The sequence below is a fragment of the Equus caballus genome, chromosome 14 (assembly GCF_041296265.1).
Source record: "Equus caballus isolate H_3958 breed thoroughbred chromosome 14, TB-T2T, whole genome shotgun sequence".
Taxonomy (NCBI): domain Eukaryota; kingdom Metazoa; phylum Chordata; class Mammalia; order Perissodactyla; family Equidae; genus Equus; species Equus caballus.
In genome coordinates this window covers 99991586-100000120 of record NC_091697.1, presented here as the reverse complement: position 1 = coordinate 100000120, position 8535 = coordinate 99991586, and the positions used below count along the sequence as shown (strand labels likewise).

General features: G+C 40.9%; 1 long non-coding RNA gene across 1 annotated transcript; it reads right to left on the bottom strand.

The window, feature by feature from the left end:
* Window positions 1-4500: 4500 nt before the first annotated feature.
* On the bottom strand, window positions 4501-7727 carry LOC138917358 (uncharacterized). The gene is made up of 2 exons (XR_011425210.1): window positions 7294-7727; window positions 4501-4722 (listed from the first exon to the last, which is right to left on the bottom strand). It is a non-coding gene; the product is annotated as an uncharacterized lncRNA (long non-coding RNA).
* Between the last annotated feature and the right edge of the window lie 808 nt (window positions 7728-8535).

Below are 8535 nucleotides of genomic sequence, written 5' to 3'. Positions count from 1 at the left end.
TTCACTTCTTTGGGTGTATTCCCAGAAGTGGAATTGCTAGATCATATGGTAATTCTGAGTTTAATTTTTGAGGACTCTATGGTTTATTTTTTATGTAAAATTTACACACAGTGAAATGCACACATCTTAATCTACCATTTGATGGGTTGTGACAAATGCATACTCTAGGGGATATTTTTTGTTTCTTTTTTAGATCTTCCATATAGGTAAAGAATTTTTCAGTAAGAATGCCGACAGTTTCTGTGACCAAAATCCTGATGGAAAGAATGTGGGCTTGGATGACACTCGCATCCAGTTTCAGGATCTACTGATCTTATCTATTCACATATTTTGAAATCTGTAAAGCATCTTGTAGTCCTGAAATCAGGAATTTGCAAAAATAATCTCCATCTTCCACTACTGACTATAAACCCTTTACCTTGTTCAAGTAATGACTACAATAGTTTCAGAGGGTTTTTTACACAGAAGAATGCATGTTGAGCTCAATTTTTCAGCTCCTACCCATTGCTAGGAATGACATGATCGCCCCTGCATTTATCATGCAGATTTTCCAGTCTATAATGAGGCTCTTCCTAAAGATTCTAAGCAGGCAGTGAGCAAAGTTTATCTTGCAGATCAAGAATTTATATTATTGAAAATGAAAACAGCAATGTATATAGCATATTTTTGCAATCAGCTTGGCAAAAAGTGAAGGGTGTGGAGAAACAGGCGTCTCAGATGCTGTAGGTGGCATTAAATAGTAGGATAACTTGCTAATGCCTGTTAACATTTTTAATATACCTTTGTCCAACCCCAGGAATTTCACTTCTAGGAATTTTTCTTACAGAGATGCTTGTACAAGTGCACCAAGCTATATTTGTACACTGTTGTTCATTGCCACATGGCTTGTAGTCGCAAAAAACTGGAAACAATCCAAATATCAGTCAGTAGGTAACTGCTAAAAATAAATCCTGATAGACCCACGTTTAACTGGTATAACTTGCTTTACCAGCTTGGACAAAAATAAGGTTACATCTTTTTTATTTTTTCAAATTACATTAGGCCCAAACATCTATGTGCCGGATTAGTGCCAGAGGAAGTCCACTGCCTATCTCCTTTCTTACGGCCTCTTCCCTCCCCTGAATTACCCAGCCACCCTGGGGCTTTACTCCTTGCAAAGTGGCCAGTCCTGCCTCTAAATGCCTCACGGAAAGAGAATGAGGCAATCTGATTAGTCTATTAGGAACCTTATTTTCAGCGTCTGTTGCTTCTGTTTGCCGTAATATGACTGTTGAAAGCTTCAAAAGTAATAAATAGGGTCTAGTATTGTAAAATAAAGAATGAAAAAAGGTTCGATTGAGACTTTGTTTTGAAAAAATAAAAGTAAAGATTATCTTATCTGTAACTATGATTTATCTTTGAAGATATACATATATCAAATCTAATTACAACAATGCTCTAGTTTTTAGAATAAACAAAGGATGAATCACATGTTGATTTGGTGAGGGGGATAATTTTTCTAACAAAATTATTTGGTTGTAAATTTTGACACCCTACACTTCACAATGACTTTTATAGCAGAATCATACAAAGGTCATTTAAAAAAAGATGCGATGGCTTCATCAATTTTCCTGAGAGCCTCTCTTAATCCTTTGATATTCAAATAATTCTCCTTTTGAAGAACTTATCCTGCTATCATCCTGGTTGTTTTTCTCATCTTTAATTGTTAACCGGTCTAACATTGCCAGATACTCATTTGCCTATGGAACAGTTCTCCAAAATCACTTTCATTGACTTCATAAAATCCTGCATCTTTTGCAAGACTAGCAACTTTACGTGGCAACTGAAATGCATTTTATTTACATTGTATTGCAGGATGTTTATAACATCTGCAATCAGCAAAATTGACTGGCTGAGTGAGGACAGATGCTGGTATTAAGTTGGGAGGGCAATTTGAGTGGGCACTAATTTAGTAAGTGGCCAGTTCATTAGTGGTTATTTTCCTATTATGACCAATTTCTGCTTCCCTACACAACTTAGCAACTATGGGGATTCAAATAATGATAAGGAATGGTTGGTTAACAAGAAACTTCTGTACCATGCAGCACTAAGAAGGAGTGAGGTGTGTGTTGACATGGAGACAAGTTCACAAGGCATTGTTAAATGATAAAAGCAAGTTCCAAAAGACTATGAATAGTATAACCATGTTTCCATGAAATAATAACAAATGTTAGTATATGCATCAAAACTATAAATAAGTAAAACAATCTGGAGGAGTCTATTCCAAACTATTAGCAGTCATTTCTGACAGGTGTGTGGAGAATGGGGACAGCCCATCTCAGTAGTATTAATTAACTCATTTTTAATGAGTATTTATTACATTTTCAAATATGATAAAAGCCAATTAAAAATGTTTTTAACTAGTATAGCTGAGATAGGGCCAGAGTAAAAAAAAAAAAAAGAAAAGAAAAACAGGCTGTCATTACATTAGTGTACAGATAGGGTAGTCCTAGAAAGAACTTTTATAGGCCCATTTTGAAGGGATAATAGGATTCTTCAATATGAACCTGTTTTGTTATAAACACCCCAGAGCTCTTTCTCAAAATAATCAAGCCACAAACATTTGCTGAGAATCTGTTATTTTCAAGGTACTGGGTTGCACTGAGGGCTCAGAGGAATACAAGGATCTATAAGATGCCAGAAGTTTTCTTCAAAATGCTAAGTCTAGCTGAGAAGATGCTAAGCTCTCAGTGAAGGAGGTAGGCAACAACACCTGGTCGTCAGTGACAGAGCTCTGAGCAAGATGGGACAGCTGTGTGAAGGTAGAGAGCTTGACTAGCTGATTTCTCAGTGTCCTTGCTCCCACTTAGGATCCTATGGCTCAAGCATTAGAGGGGAGTCAGTACTAAACATAAGATATTAACCTTCAGAGAAAAGTGCAACCCTTTATCCTCCATGGGAGGGGAAATTCACAGACTGGTCCAAAGGCCAGTTAGAGCTCCACCCAGATCTTATGAGAGCCTCACCAGGCTTGGGATGGGGATACAATGAAGCGAGATGGTGACAGTGAGGTATGTATTTTTTAATTTTCTGCCTCCTTTGATGAATGAGGAACCCGAGACGGACTCAAGGTTACACTGCTGCTAAGGACAGAACCAGGATTGGAACCCAGCACTTGTGACTCCTAATTTTTACGACACACTCCTTCCTCGTTGTAGATTACAGGCTAATTGAAACCTGGAGCGTGTGGAAGGCAGAGATGTTCGGCAGGGCGCTAATCAATGTGTCTATTTACAGTGATGTTTACCCCAGGAGAAATGAGGAAACCGGCTGTGTGGAGGGAGTTTGGACAAAGGTAATACCTTGTTGCAAACAACAGCAAGATCATGAAATCTCCATAGTCTTCCTGGATAAGAGGTTGCCAAGATTTCTGTAGACATGGTCTTCCTCTCCACTCCTGGAAATCACTCCTTTAGGGGAGAGCGGAAGCACATTAACAGGAACACTTTATCTTCTGCCTGTGTTCTGCCTAAGCAGTGGATAATCAGAGGTGCTTTGGGTTCTGAATTCAGCTGCAACAAAAATCACTTTTTAAAAAGTTGCTGTTGAGATAGTTCAATTACGGACTCACTTTATGTGGCATATTCAACGTCTAGGATAAAAGTGCTTTCTATGTACCATATAGCATAACCTATAGTGATAATGCAGTGTGCCATAACATTTACCACTTAATTGTACCAACCTGTTCTTTAGAACTTTCTGAAATACAAGGAAGGTATTACTGAACTATCGTTACAGTTTAGCTTGGATTTATGACCCATTCCAGAAGAGTTAGAAACTTTTAAAAAGGGTACATTTTTTAAAAGAAAAAAATCATATGATCTTTTGGACAAAGTTTATATGTATTAGCTTGCAAAATAGTGTCATAGAAGAAACAAATATAAGAAAAAAATGGTTTTAGTTCACTATTGTGGTCATTATGAAATACAAGACAAATTATTTTAGGTCACTTCCCTTGCTGCAGAGTGAAAACAAACTGCTTCTTACATCCACTCTTGGGATAGTACATGAAATGCAAAAATACCCCCTTTTTTAATGGAAAATGTCTGGGAGTCATTGCCTTGATAAATTTCTAAAAAGTATTCTCAACATCCCAAACAATAGGAAAATAATGTGTGGATAATGAGCTACACATTCTTTCTCTCCTTCTTTGCCCTCTTTATCTCGGAGAATGTGAGCACTTGGCATTGAACATTGCAATGACTTATGGACAACCTCAAAGGTCTATGAAAAATAATAATTTGCAGTTTTGCTGAGGCAAGCATCAGAAGTCCAAACACTATTGTCTGAGAACAATCATTTGATTACTGAGTGGGCCCAGCCAGCCACCTCGTATTCACATCTTAAGCAAGATCTTATGGTTCTCTCTAATTGTCACAACTGCAATAAAAACTGCTAAAAGATAATAACTTGTTCCTTTTTGAAAAATGGCCCTGAAAAGAAAGTCAATTGCTAGGGTAGTGCTGAAAAGTGATGGCATTTATTAATTTGCATGATTATATTTAGATAATTGCATGATGATATTTATATTTAGATTATGTTTAGGTTATAATTAGATGCCTGACTTTGAAGGCCTCTGGATATACTTATAAATTTGAAGACTCCCGGTGGATATACGCACTTCTCTCCAGACCAGCACATGACTTCTTTCGACAGAGACGGGAAAACACCTTCTGGTTTCACCTGTTGGTCAGAAAAACAAGAAAGAAAATATTATATGACTATGATCTTTTGGGGGCAAGCATCTTTGGAAACCAAATGCACTGTGTTACTGCAAGGGTCTGAGATTACTGTTTGGTAACAAAAGCTCTCTTGGGTCAGTGAAGTGGTGCCTTTCCCCTAAATTTTGCTTTTAAAAACTCCTCTGTAGTTGACCTTGCTGTTCACCATTCTGCAGCTGAGAATGTTTTCAGCTGAGAGTTCCATATATAATCACAATAATCCCAGGGTTCTACAAACCACAGAATTAAGGTGGCTCCCTAGCCAGATACCATCAGGCTGTGGACATGTGAGGAGCTGATGCCATCTTTGACACACATTCTCCATACCCTCTTCCCGGGAATGTTATTAGGCATGTTAGGTTCTAACTGGAGCATTAAAAGTTGAATCGCTTATTATTCTGCACATGCTCCTTACTGGTAGTCAGTGAATCTCAGACGAGAATACCGTGTCCAGGATTTGATTGTGATGACACATGGCAAGATGTCAAGCATCTCCAGAAGTCTTAGACATTTGGCTCATTGCCATTTGAGAGATGGCCTCTGATTTTCATTTGGCCTTCATGAGGATGTTGCAAAAAATTATTCTCATAACTGGTTCTAGGTGTAATTCTTAACGGTTCTCTTGGAAAGGTGGTAGCATCATATAGTTGGGTTTGTAGATTCTGAAGAATCTTTGCTGCCTTAGGAGAACTCAAGGGAACAATTTCCAGACCTGGAAAATATCCAGTTTTTGGAATCACTTGTTTTGCCTTGTTGCTTTGCGTGAGATAAAGTGAGTTACTCTTTATGAAGCATGAGCAATGCCAGAAACACATCATTAAAATGTTGATTTAATTTGGCCTTTTGAGGTAAGGATCCAGTCAGTTTGGTTCACCTAAAAGTAACTGGGACTAACGATATTGTTTTTGATCTGGGATAACTAACTCGGTCATGTGAATGCGAGTTCCAAGGCAAGGAGATTGAGCGTAGCTATGAAGACTCTCCACCTTTGTGTAGGTTCAGGACTAAGGTATAAACCGTACTGTCTTTAGAGCTGTTGATTTTGTACTTTTGGCAAACATTAAATTCACTTTTAAGAGGAAGGTAAAAGTTAAAATCTGTTTGGCTAATAAGTTGAATTTTGTGACCATGGGTTTTTCATTTGTTCTTCACTTCCCCGCCAACTCCTCTGAACTGAAATGGGAAGATCTTTCTCAAATGACGAACTTATTTTGCAAATCACCAGCAGGTCTGTAGCAGAAGTTAAAACTTTGTTGGCGTAGATAGCACTAGAGAATTCTTTCTCTATTTGCCAACATAAAATCCTAACTTACGGCCTGGGACCATACTATAAAATGTAAACATTTTAGTGGGCGCTGTAGAGGCAGAGTATGCTGGGACAGTTACCTACCCACCACCGAAGGGCTGGGTTTAAGTGTACCTTGGGTCATAATGAAACTAGTTTGGTGGCCCTAGCCTCCTCAGACGACGTTTTCTCACATTAGAAAACCAGCACAGGAGTCCATGCAATGCCCTACAAAGGACAATTGCAGTTCTGTCCAAAACCAGAACTGGACTGTGGATGGGATAACTGGAGGAGAAGCTAGAGGAGAAACAAGGGGGAGCCTTTTAATCCTAAATTAAACTCCTGCCTAGGTTTAGGAGGAAAAGGGGAGAGGGAAAATAATTGCATGTATATTTTCATTTCTGTCCATATTCTATAATCTCAAATACTATCTAAAGATAGCTTCTTGTTTCCATTTCCTTCACTGTCCATGTTCTTGACTCTGCGAGAATGTATTTTTCAAAAACATTGAGTAAAAGGATTGTGTTAACCTCTCTATGCTAATAGCTCCAGCTCCTGGGGCTACAGAACTGAATGGCCACATCTCAACTAGATTCCATAGGAACAGTACTCATGTCCTTCTTACCTTCCCTGATTCCAAAGTCATCTTCTCTAGCTAGCTATCTGTCTGTCCCTTCATCCAGGCCCAGGCCCAGTTCCTACAGGGAGCCCTCTGTAATGACAAGCGCACACCTTCATCTCTTCATTTTTGCACTTGTCTATACGGAACAGTTAACGCCTGGTCATATACACCTGATAATCGAATTTCCTACTACTGTTCTATCTGGCTGAAAACATAAGTGAACATTTAAAAGGTAGAGGAAAAAAAACCAACTCTGAACAGAAGATGAGACATTCCTGACCTCAGTATACCTCAACCAAGAGGATTCTTTAGTCCTTTTTCTTGTCGGAAAAACACAGTGGCTCTAAATCCCTTAATAATTCTACCTGATTTAAATCTGACTTTAATCCTGCATGATAAATTAAGATTCTGTATCTTTTCATTCTTACTTTTTGGAGTAATTTGTCTGAACCAACACCTGCATAAATAGATCAGATCCTCTAAGTGATCCAAAGGCATTCCATTCGGGTGTGGCAGCATTAGCTCCAAGAGGAGCAAATGGCGCTGACTCCCACCCCACTGCGGACTCGCTGACCTGGACAGTGCTAGGGGGCTTCAGAAGTGGTGGGATTTAGGGACTCACTCACTCAAGGAAGGACATCTTGTTCCTCTGGTTGCCTGTGGAGTTCCCTGGACAGCCACCACAGGTCTCCTCTCGCAGTATTCCCAATCTCCCGAAGGCCCCCCACAAAAAATTCTACTTAGAGGAAGAAAGCATTGTCCCTGGGAGGCTTCCCAGGGAGCCAGCCAGAAGAAGAAACCCTGAGGTCTGCCCCAGCACAGTCCTTCCCTGTAGCAGGCTGCTGTGCCTTTCCTGGAGCTGCGCCCACTTTGTCCTAAGGTTACGTGTCCACACAGAGAAGCCTTTAAGGGTGCTGTCGCAGGCTCCACACTGGAGGTTTATGTCTGTCAATCTCAGAAAAAAGAAGGCCGTAATAAAACTGCAGCAGCCAGCAGTGGGGAATTACAACTCCAGGATCGGCGGAGGCCTGCCTCGCAGCCCTGCTAGATGCTGAGCACTGGCCTCTCTAAGGACGGAGAACAATAAAGCGGAAGGAATTTAAGTCAATTGGCTGCTAGATTGCATTAGCAGGACTCAGAGAAGGGCGCATTTGCTGAGGGTGGTGCACTGATTCCTGCCACCACCATGGTGCCAGCCCAGCTGGGCGACCCGAAGTCTGAGAGAAAAGTTCACCCGAGTCTAACAAGCCTGGGAGGCCTGCAGACCCCCAAGGTGGAGGCTCTGTGTGTGTGGCAGCCAGTGCAAGTCCAAGTGTGATTCAGTGGATTTATAGTTAATAAGAACAAATACTAATTAAGATCTCAGCGAGTGACCACGATAGGCAGAAAAACAGGAAATACATCAGAAGATGGACCGGAACACCGCAAAGAGACACAAGGAAACACAAAGGTGGTGGCATCTGGGAGCTGGGCAAAGAGAGGGGTGGGGAAGACACCGAGTGGATCTGACTGGTTTGGGAGGTGGAGGGAGCAAGGGGGTAATGGAGCTGAGAATAGAGAGGGCATCACTACCACCTGTCCGGCAGCGCTGCAGCCCTGATTTTGGCAGTGTGGCCCTGATGCCTGCACGGAAGGCTGGTTGGACCCAGCTTGAGAGCTTCCTAAAATATCCTTGGGCCTGATGCAATATCACTTTGTGATGGCACTGCATTGCGATGTGATGACAGGATAACCTGGCGGTGGGGCAGGAGGGCCTTTTACGTCTTCATCGGATTGTGTCTCAGGGAGGCCGAGTGAGTGGAGCACTCCCAAAGGAGAATGGGTCCAAAGGAGAATGGGTCCAAAGGAGAATGGGTCCTTTGGAAGAG